Here is a 9,267-nt window from a genome sequence, read left to right as displayed (position 1 = left end):
CAATCTTATTCTGGTCAACCTGGTCAACATTTGCAGAGATGGTCAACATGAAAGTTGTTGACCTTGACTTGGTCTTGGATGACATGGTCATAGTTGACCAAGTTTGGTTTAGTAAAGAATTAAACCAGAGGGGTAAAGAGAGGATCATGTTAAAATTTACCCAAATGACCATCATCACATGTGAGATGGTTTTGAGTTAAATTTGGATTTGATTCTGGTTTCTTTGATGCATTTGGGTTTGTTTGAGTTATATAAGAGTTTTAGAATCCATAGGGCAAGCAATGGTGGCCTCATATGAAGATTTGCTAAATTGGGTTATGTGTATGTGAGTTAAAATTGGAATTATCTCACCATTTGAATTCTCTCCATTTGATTTTGGTTTCATTGATGCAATTGTGTTAGTTTATCATATTGAAGTATTTTAGAAGCAAGGGAGCAAGCAATTATGGCTTTGGTGAAGGATTTGCATTTTGGCATATAGTGTATGTGAGGGAATGTTGGGGGATTCTCTCACTATGTGATTTCTCTCCATTTGTTTTGACTTTGGTTGACTCTAATGTGGTTCTTATTAGTGTAGAAACATTTTAAGATCATTGAAACCAATTCAAATGGTCTTGTTCAAAGATTTGCAAATTTGGCCTTAATACATAAGAGATGAGGTGTCACTTTTTATTATTTTTGAAAAAGGGTTCATCTTGCTTTACTTGTACATGGGTTAGGGTCAAATTAGCATTAGATTAGGTTTTGAAAAGGTTTCACATCATTTGGTCAAGGTTTAAAGTCATAGGGCAAAATTTGGTGAAATGGCTATGTGTCACATATGCCTCTATGCATATGTTGCATTTGATTTTAAATTTGACTTGGCTTGACCCAAATGGTGTTGTTGAGTGTTGAAATGGTATATGGAAGTGATCCAACCATTCACAACAAGTCCTAGGGTCAATCTTCTCCAATTCACAAATTTGCACTTTTGCTCTCATATGCCTCTATGGCATTTTTAGTTTCTTTTTAATTTCTTTGGAAAACACTTGGATTTGATTTGATAAGCCTTTGGTAAGGTGTATGAAGGTTTTCCAAACCTCTATGCAAAGTGGAAAGGTTTAGGGTAAAGATTTATAATTATAGTCATAGGCACATATGCCTTTTTCTTATTTAATTTCTTTTTATTTCATTTTAACTAGGATGATGAAAAGAGGGGTGAGGTTTAGGGTTTAAGTTTATTTCAAACTACTATAACAATCAATCATCGCAATAGCACAAGAATTAAACAAGATCACTATGTATCATACTTCATTTAATAAAAGTTTTTGTTGGTTCCAAAATTTGGAACTAGTGAAATTCATTTGTTTTATTTTGAAATTCTTGGGATGTTACAGTGTCCCCCTGTGCCGATGTCCACTAAATGCTCTGATGTCCGTCCTCGCATTCCCCTTTGGCCCAGACGCGTGGTTAAGTGCTTAGACGATTTTTATCACGTCAAAATACAATAAAATGATAGTTTTTATTGATATTTAATCATTGCCTTAATATTTTCAGATCCTGCGGAAAAAAACATAAAAGGTGCGCGAAAGCGCAGTGAAATAAAAAAATCCTATTGCTGCATAGGAACATCTATATGAAATAATAGAGTAAAAACACTCCAAAAATGCACTCATTAGTGGCATAACTTTTCCAACAATGGAGTTAGCATAATAAGTAAACGATGGGGAGGATACTCTAGCACTAGATACATTAATGTTTGCTAGTTTTTCATTAACAAAGCTATCATTAATGGGAATAGGATCCACCGGAATGTTTTCCATTCTAGACAAGTGATCAGCTACTAGATTGTCTTCATCTTTTTTTATGAACAATATGCAAATCGAATTCTTGTAGAAAGATAACCCATCTAATTAGTCTAGGCTTATCATCTTTCTTTTTCATAAGATATTTAATAGCAAAGTGATCAGAGTGTTCTATGACTTAGAGTCTACAATATAGGGTCCCCATGCAAAGATCACATCTAGGAATTCTTTTTCAGTGGTAGCATAGTTTCTTTCAGCTCCATCAAGAGTTTTACTAGCATAATATATGAGATTCAGTTTCTTATCAATTCTTTGGCCTAAAACATCACCTACAACATAGTCACCAGCATCACACATGATTTCAAATGACAAATTCCAGTTAGGAGGTTGAATTATAGGAGCACTTATCAAAGCATTCTTTAAGACATTAAAAGACTGTACATACTCATCATTAAAAGAGATTGGAACATCTTTTTGAAAAAAGGTTAGTTAGAGGATTTGATATTTTGGAAAAGTCTTTGAAAAATATTCTAGAAAAACCTGCATGTCCAAGAAAAACTCCTATACCTTTGATATCCCTCGGGTATGGTAGCTTCTCTATGGCTTCTATCTTGGCGCGGTCCACTTCAATGCCTCTTCCTGAAACTCGATGTCCAAGAAAAACACCATCTGTCACCATGAAATGGAACTTTTCCCAGTTTAGGTCTAAGTGTTGGTCCTCACAACGCTGCATAACTTTGTTAAGATTGAGCAAGCAATTATTCAAATAGGTACCATACAAAGAAAAATCATCCATGAATACTTCCATAATTTCTCAATATAATCAGCAAGCATAGCGTTCATGCATCTTTGAAAAGTCACAGGAGCATTGCACAAACCGAATGACATTCTCCTATAAGCAAAAGTACCAAAGGGAAACGTGAAGGTCGTCTTTTCCTGATCATCTTTGTGCATCAGAATCTAGGAGAAACCCGAATAACCATCTAGATAACAAAAGAGTGAGTGTTTAGATAATATTTCTAGCATTTGATCAATGAATGACAGAGGATAATGCTAGTTACGAGTAGCTTTGTTTAGCTTCCTGAAATCAATGCACAATCTATAACCAGTAACACTATGTTGGGCTACAAGTTCATTTTCATCATTTGGAACCACAGTGAATCCACCCTTTTTAGGCACACAATGAACATGACTTACCCATTTACTATCAGCTATGGAATAGATAATACCTGCCTCAATGAGTTTGATTACCTCTTTCCTTACAACTTCTTTCATTTTTTAGTGAAGACAACATTGATAGTCAACAATAGGCTTTGCATCATCTTCCAAGTTAATTTTATGCATGCATAAAGCATGGCTTATACCTTTCAAGTCATCAAGTGAATAGCCAATATATGGACTATGAGCTAGCATGACTTCAAGTAACTTTGTTTCTTCATCACCTGAAAGGTTAGCACTAATAATAATAGGATATATTTTCTTGTCATCAAGGAATGCATATTTAATATCTTCAGGCAAAAGTTTAAGTTCAAAACTAAGATCCTCTTTTTGGTGAGGGAAGTCCTAGATCATCAAGTGGAATATGTAACTGTAGTTGTGGTGGTTGTTGAGATAGTATTTGTTCTAATGCTTCCTTCTCTTCATCACTAAATGGCTCCTCTTGATTAAGCACATTTTGTTACACCGCGTTAAATGAAGCGACTGCCACAAAAGCAAGAGTGTTCATTATATATCTTTTGAATTTTTTATTTTTCTAAATGATTCTTAGTAAATTTTGAAAAGTTAAATTCTAGTCTTCCACCAGCACATTTAATGAATACCTTCTCTTTTTTAAACTTGTGGGACTACCGGTAACCGGGGTACCACGTCCATTAGGTTGCTGAGAGCATAGAGTTAACAATCACTCTGGGTGGAAACTCCGGAGTGAGGCTCTGCAAGGGTCGAGCCCTTGCGGGACATCTAGAGGAGTTGCGAGAGGCTTCGAGCTAAAGAGGCCTCGGATGCTCCACACTCGGGCCCTACCTGGGAGGGGCATCCAAGGCTACCTTTCTGGACCACCGGACAAACCAAGAAGATGTTGCATACGTCATGGCTGAGCTCATAAGCTCCACCCCGAGGAGGAGAGATGCCATTGCCTCTTTGGGATTAAAGCAGGCTCGGCGAGGACTAAAGCGCCAAGGCCCTGTCTTTACCACTTTAGTGCAAGACTGGGTGGATGACACAAACGGCCACCGGAGGCATTGTCGGCGACCCCATCATCTTCCATTGACAAGGGATTAACTTATCAATGCCTACGTATTGTAGACTAGGGTTTTAGTCGGAAGTAGAGGGCAAGTAGATCTCGAGGGTTTCAGCCGAAAAGTACTCGACGATGTAAAAACTAACGTTGCGTAAGATAATGATTCGATCCTTTCTTTGTCCCTCGACTCCCCCTTATATAGGAGGCGGAGCTGAGGGATTCGTCATACACAAGTTACAGAGTCCGGGAGGGTTTCTAACTCATCCCGCAAGATTACAAGTACGTACTTCCTAATACAACTCTAGCTTTCCTTAGTACTAACTTGGGCTTCCGAATCTTCATATTCATCGAGTCGTGGGCCTTTAGTAAACCCCGGGTACCATCTTCGGCAGGCCCATTTGGGGATGCCTATGTCAGCAGCCCCCGAGATTTTGCTTGAATCGAAGAATCAGGGAAAATCTCCAACTTTATAATCGTTCAATAACTTTATCGACTTTATCACATATCTTTGGATACGAAATTCTATATTGTACAGGGATAATGGTAGTTGAGGCTAGTTCATCTGACGGATCATGTACTAGTTAACTGCTCTAGTGGAAATCCGCAAAAACCTACTTCAAGATCACGTCCCTGGACATGATCTCGGGATACTGGTGTTAACTTCGACAGGTGCCGCTTAAGGTCTTACCATCTGTCGAGTCCCAGTCATATTTTATCGGGTACCTAACGCGTCCGTTAGGATTTTTCTTCGTATCTGTTGATACGGAAAAAAGTAGCAAACCGACATCAGAGACGGTGCCACGCCGCTCAGAACGGATCCGGGGTCTTACCTTCGCAGAATTTTGCGGCATTCAGAGATTTATTCGCAACTTTGGCGCTCTGAGAATATATTGTCGAGTGCTTTTTCGGCTGTTGGAATAGCACATTTTATTCAGTCAACGGATGACTTATCTTGCCTTCCCGATGGGAGTATATGCAGAGTTATTTGTATAACTCGAAATATGCTCACTTCTTCTCTTTTTTTTATAATTTCATCGGGCACGCGAACAGCGTTCCCGATGGGAGTAGCCCCCGAGGCTACAGCCAAGGACTAGTGCTTGGTTGTAGGCTCAACACTTTAACGCCTTATGTCGCTATATTGTCATTCTTTCTCGAACTTTCCATATTTATCGGGTGCGCGACCAGCGCTCCCGATGGGAGTAGCCCCTGAGGCTATGAACAAATGCTTGTATTTGGTCATAGGCTCTCGCCATTTCTATTTTGTCATACTCGAAATTTTTTTTCTTTTCAAAGTAGCCCCAGAGCATTTGAGCAAAAACTTGTATTTGATCAAAGGCTTCTCGAAATAATCATTAATCTTCTGCTGCCGCCATTTTTATTAATCTTCTTAGCCGAGATTTTCTCTTGGCAAGGTGACATCATCACTGACGATAGCCACGATCACTGTATCGGGAAGATGCAAATACGGCTCTCTCTCTGTCTTGCGGGCCCAAAATCCTTATCAAGTTGACACGTCGTGCAAGTGGGGGACACACGTCCTCCACTTTTCCTGGCGCACGTACTGTAGTGCCTGTTCCTTTCCTTCAAAGTAAAAATACTCTTTTACCCCTTATCCATGTGTACAACATTCATCTCACAATTTTTCCATCCAACGGTGCGTCGATTCGCCGATTCTCTTTTTAAGGTCATCTTCTTCCTCCGTTCGCCCTTTTGCTCGCGCCGCAACTCTGCTCTCCTCTGCAAAAATCCCCCTTTGCGCCCAACACTCTTTGAGCTCAGCCACACTCACACTTTTCACCTATGCCATTGTTGATGCCACCGCGCGCACGACGCACTAGGCACAACACCCCCGAGTCGAAGATGGCAACGGAAGATCTGGGGAACACTGAGTGGGAGAGATCCAAAATCTCCTCCCAAGATATCAACTTGCTGAAGAAGCTTGGGATCAGCAAGAAGAAAGAATCGCTGCGCTTCCCAAGCGAGGAGAGCTATCCATCCCCTCCTATCGAGTATCGGGTCAGTTTCGTTGACCACCTCATCTGCGGCCTTTCTTCCCCCATTCACGATTTTCTGCGTGGGTTGCTTTTTGTGTACGGATTGCAACTTCACCATCTTACTCCCAACTCCATCCTCCACATCTCGATCTTCATCACTCTTTGCGAATCTTTCCTTGGAGTCCAGCCTAACTGGGCTTTATGGAAGGGCATTTTTCTCCTTCGCCGTAATGTCTCTCCCAACGTTGCCTATAACATAGGCGACGTTGTTATCTGCGTCCGCCCTAATGTCGAGTATTTTGACGTCAAATTCCCTGACGCTGTTCAAGGGTGGCGCAAAAAATGGTTGTACATCCACGAGGAAAGCCATGACTCGGTGGAACACAACATTCCCCCTTTCGATGGCAACGAAAAAATCTGTCGCCGCCGGTCCTGGGACGCAGAGGCTAGCGACGAAGAGAAAACAGCGACAGAGGAGCTGATGACACGCATCCACGAGCTTCAAAATACCCGTGGACAAGAATTGTCGGGTATCCAAATCACGGCATATTTCCTTAGGATTAGGGTGCAGCCTTTGCAAGCTCGCAAACACCCCCTTTGGATGTATGCTGGCGACAAGGATGTGGATCGCCTGTCGATAGATTTACCGGTCAAGGACTTATAAAAACTTGTCCGAAAAATCTCGTCGCTTAGCAAGAAAGACACCGTACCGTCATCTTGCCGTGTGACGCCATATAGCGCCCCCAACACGCTCCCGCAGGTAATATATTTTTATCGTCTGCTTGTTCATTCACTCTTCTTCTCTTTTTGTACTGCTATTTCTTTGACTGCTGTTATTAATACAAATTACTGTCGATACTTTTTCTATCTTGTCCAGAACCACAAAACTGCGTCGCCTCTTCCTCCCCTTCCCGAAGTTGGAGAAGTCGAAGAACGGACTGTTGTCACCGACGACAACCAGGGTACTTCTCGCCCTGAGAGTGAAGTCGCGGGTTTTCAAAAATCCGCGGCTTCCTCTGAAAAAGAAGTCGATTCTGAGGCTACCGAATCGGCACACTCCCTCCCCTCCGCTGTTTCTCCAAGGAACAAGAGAAAAAGGGACGAAGTTGCTGATTCTGGCACCTCCAAAGCCGGCGCATCTCCTGTCGAAGAAGTTGCTCCTACTGAAGAAAGGACAACTTTCAACCATTACGAAGATGCCCTTGTCAGCTCGTAAGTTCTTGCTACTCTTTTTTGTTTGCTCTAGATATTTTGTCTATGTTGTTTCTTATATTGTCGCCTTTTTATTGTAGTGGTGATGAGGATGAAAATCCACCTATTGACGCGAATGCTCGAACGACTACGTCGCGTAATTTAGTTGTCTCTGAAGCTCAACCTGATGGGGATGAAACCTCGCCTCCTCAGCAAGACATCGAGCATCCAACTCCAATTGCAAGCCCCCGTGCCCCTTCGCCAAAGAGGGCTAGGGTCGAGCCGGCCAAGGAGCCTACCTTGCTAATTGGTAGTTCCACGACTCATTCAATGGATGATGTAAGTTGTTCACTTCTTTATGTCCCGAATATTTCAATGCTTTCGACTCTCCTTTGTTTTTTACTTCTCCTTTGCTTGTTGCTGTCGAACTTTTTCGCTTCCTATATTGACTTTTCGTTCTCTATTTTTTCTTTGCAGCCTTTGATGAAGGAGTTTATAAATCTCGGTACCCAATTCATCGGGTACCGTGATCATGCCAAGAAGCTTGAAGGTACTATTTTTTCCTGCCTCTTCTGCTGAATAGAATCCTTCATTATTTTGTCATGACATTTTACCGTCATTTGTTTTGCCAGACACTCTTGCAGAAGCTAACAAACGAGCTGATGCTCTTGCTATCAAGTTAGAGCAAAGCGAAATAGCTCACAAGAAAGCTGAAGGAGATGCTGCCGCTGTCGAAGATCTTCGAAAAAGACTTCACGACGCGGAAACTTCGTTAAGCAAAAACATAGCCCAGCAGTCTGCTCGTGAAAAAGAAATCCTCACTCGCTTGGAGTCGCAGAGTCGACGTTTTGTGAGTAAGTACTCATATCACTGCTATTTCTTCGGGTCATCAAATTCTTCTTGGCTCGCTTTTCCTTGACAAACTTCTTTTTACTCACTTAGGGAAAACGCAGCAAGACTATGACCTGGAAAACCCGGAAGGTGATCGCCTTCTCGACGCGCTTTCCCTCCTTGAGATCCATGGAGATGAGGCACGCGAAGGCCTTGCCGACGCCAGAACAGGTCTGTCGCGGCTTTTTCCCTACTTCTTCACGAAGAAGGAAGAACCCACGACTTTTACTGCTCTCGCCAAGTGCTTCAATTCTCAAGAAGATCTTGGGCTCAAACTTCGCCAAGAAGGTTTGAAAGTTGGTGTCGAAGGCACTATCAACTTGGTTGCTGAGAGCCAACAAGATATCGAATGGGCGAGAGTTGGCGACGTGAAGGAGATGGAGACGAAGAAGTGGCAGTCTTTAATTAAGGCTGCCAAGCCAAATTCAAAGAAAATCCTCGCCTATCTTGGATGCAAGCCAACTCCCGCTCCTAGTTCATCGAAGCCGGTGGTCAAGTAGACCACCTTGTCTTCTCTTTTGTGTTATTTCTCTTTTGATGTTGTCACCATAGTTGTTTTGGCGACAACTGCTCCATTAAGTCATTAGGAACCCTCCTTTTGTAATAGCCATGTAAATATCTGACCTTATTAATGAAAAGCTATGTTTCCAAGTTATTGATATCGAAATATTTCTTTCCAGTTGATTTTTGACAATGATACCATGGTGCCTCCTTCCTCGACTGCTCTGCCTGCTGTGTCTTGCTCGAAAAAGTCCTCCGCTGACGAGTTTATTGGAGGTTCATCGAGTGCTGCATAGAATGAAGATTTGGACGAACTCCGTCAACAACTGCAGTCGATGAAAAAACAAGCTCTCGTGATAATGGAACAGTCTCGAAGATCATCTGAAAGTGAGAACCTGGCTGTTTAGCAAGCTCAGGAAGCCCTAGCGTTGAAGGAAACCGCGGTTGCTGAAGCTGCTGAAGCTACTTCTCGAGAGAATTTTATGCTTCAACTGATGAATGATTCCAGCTTGGATATGACGGGTACGCTTCTGCAAACTTGGTCATACTGTATTTTATTCTTATTATCTTCTATTCCTTGCTGCTGCTTCCGCTAAAACAGGTTCTTTTCTGGATACTGCTGCCGAAGATCAGCGTGTTGAAGCCCGAACCAATGTGCTTCTCAATC

This window comes from Lolium rigidum, chromosome 7, assembly GCF_022539505.1.
Source record: "Lolium rigidum isolate FL_2022 chromosome 7, APGP_CSIRO_Lrig_0.1, whole genome shotgun sequence".
Lineage (NCBI taxonomy): Eukaryota > Viridiplantae > Streptophyta > Magnoliopsida > Poales > Poaceae > Lolium > Lolium rigidum.
The sequence above is the reverse complement of the archived record's forward strand: the minus strand, read 5'-3'. Positions refer to the sequence as shown.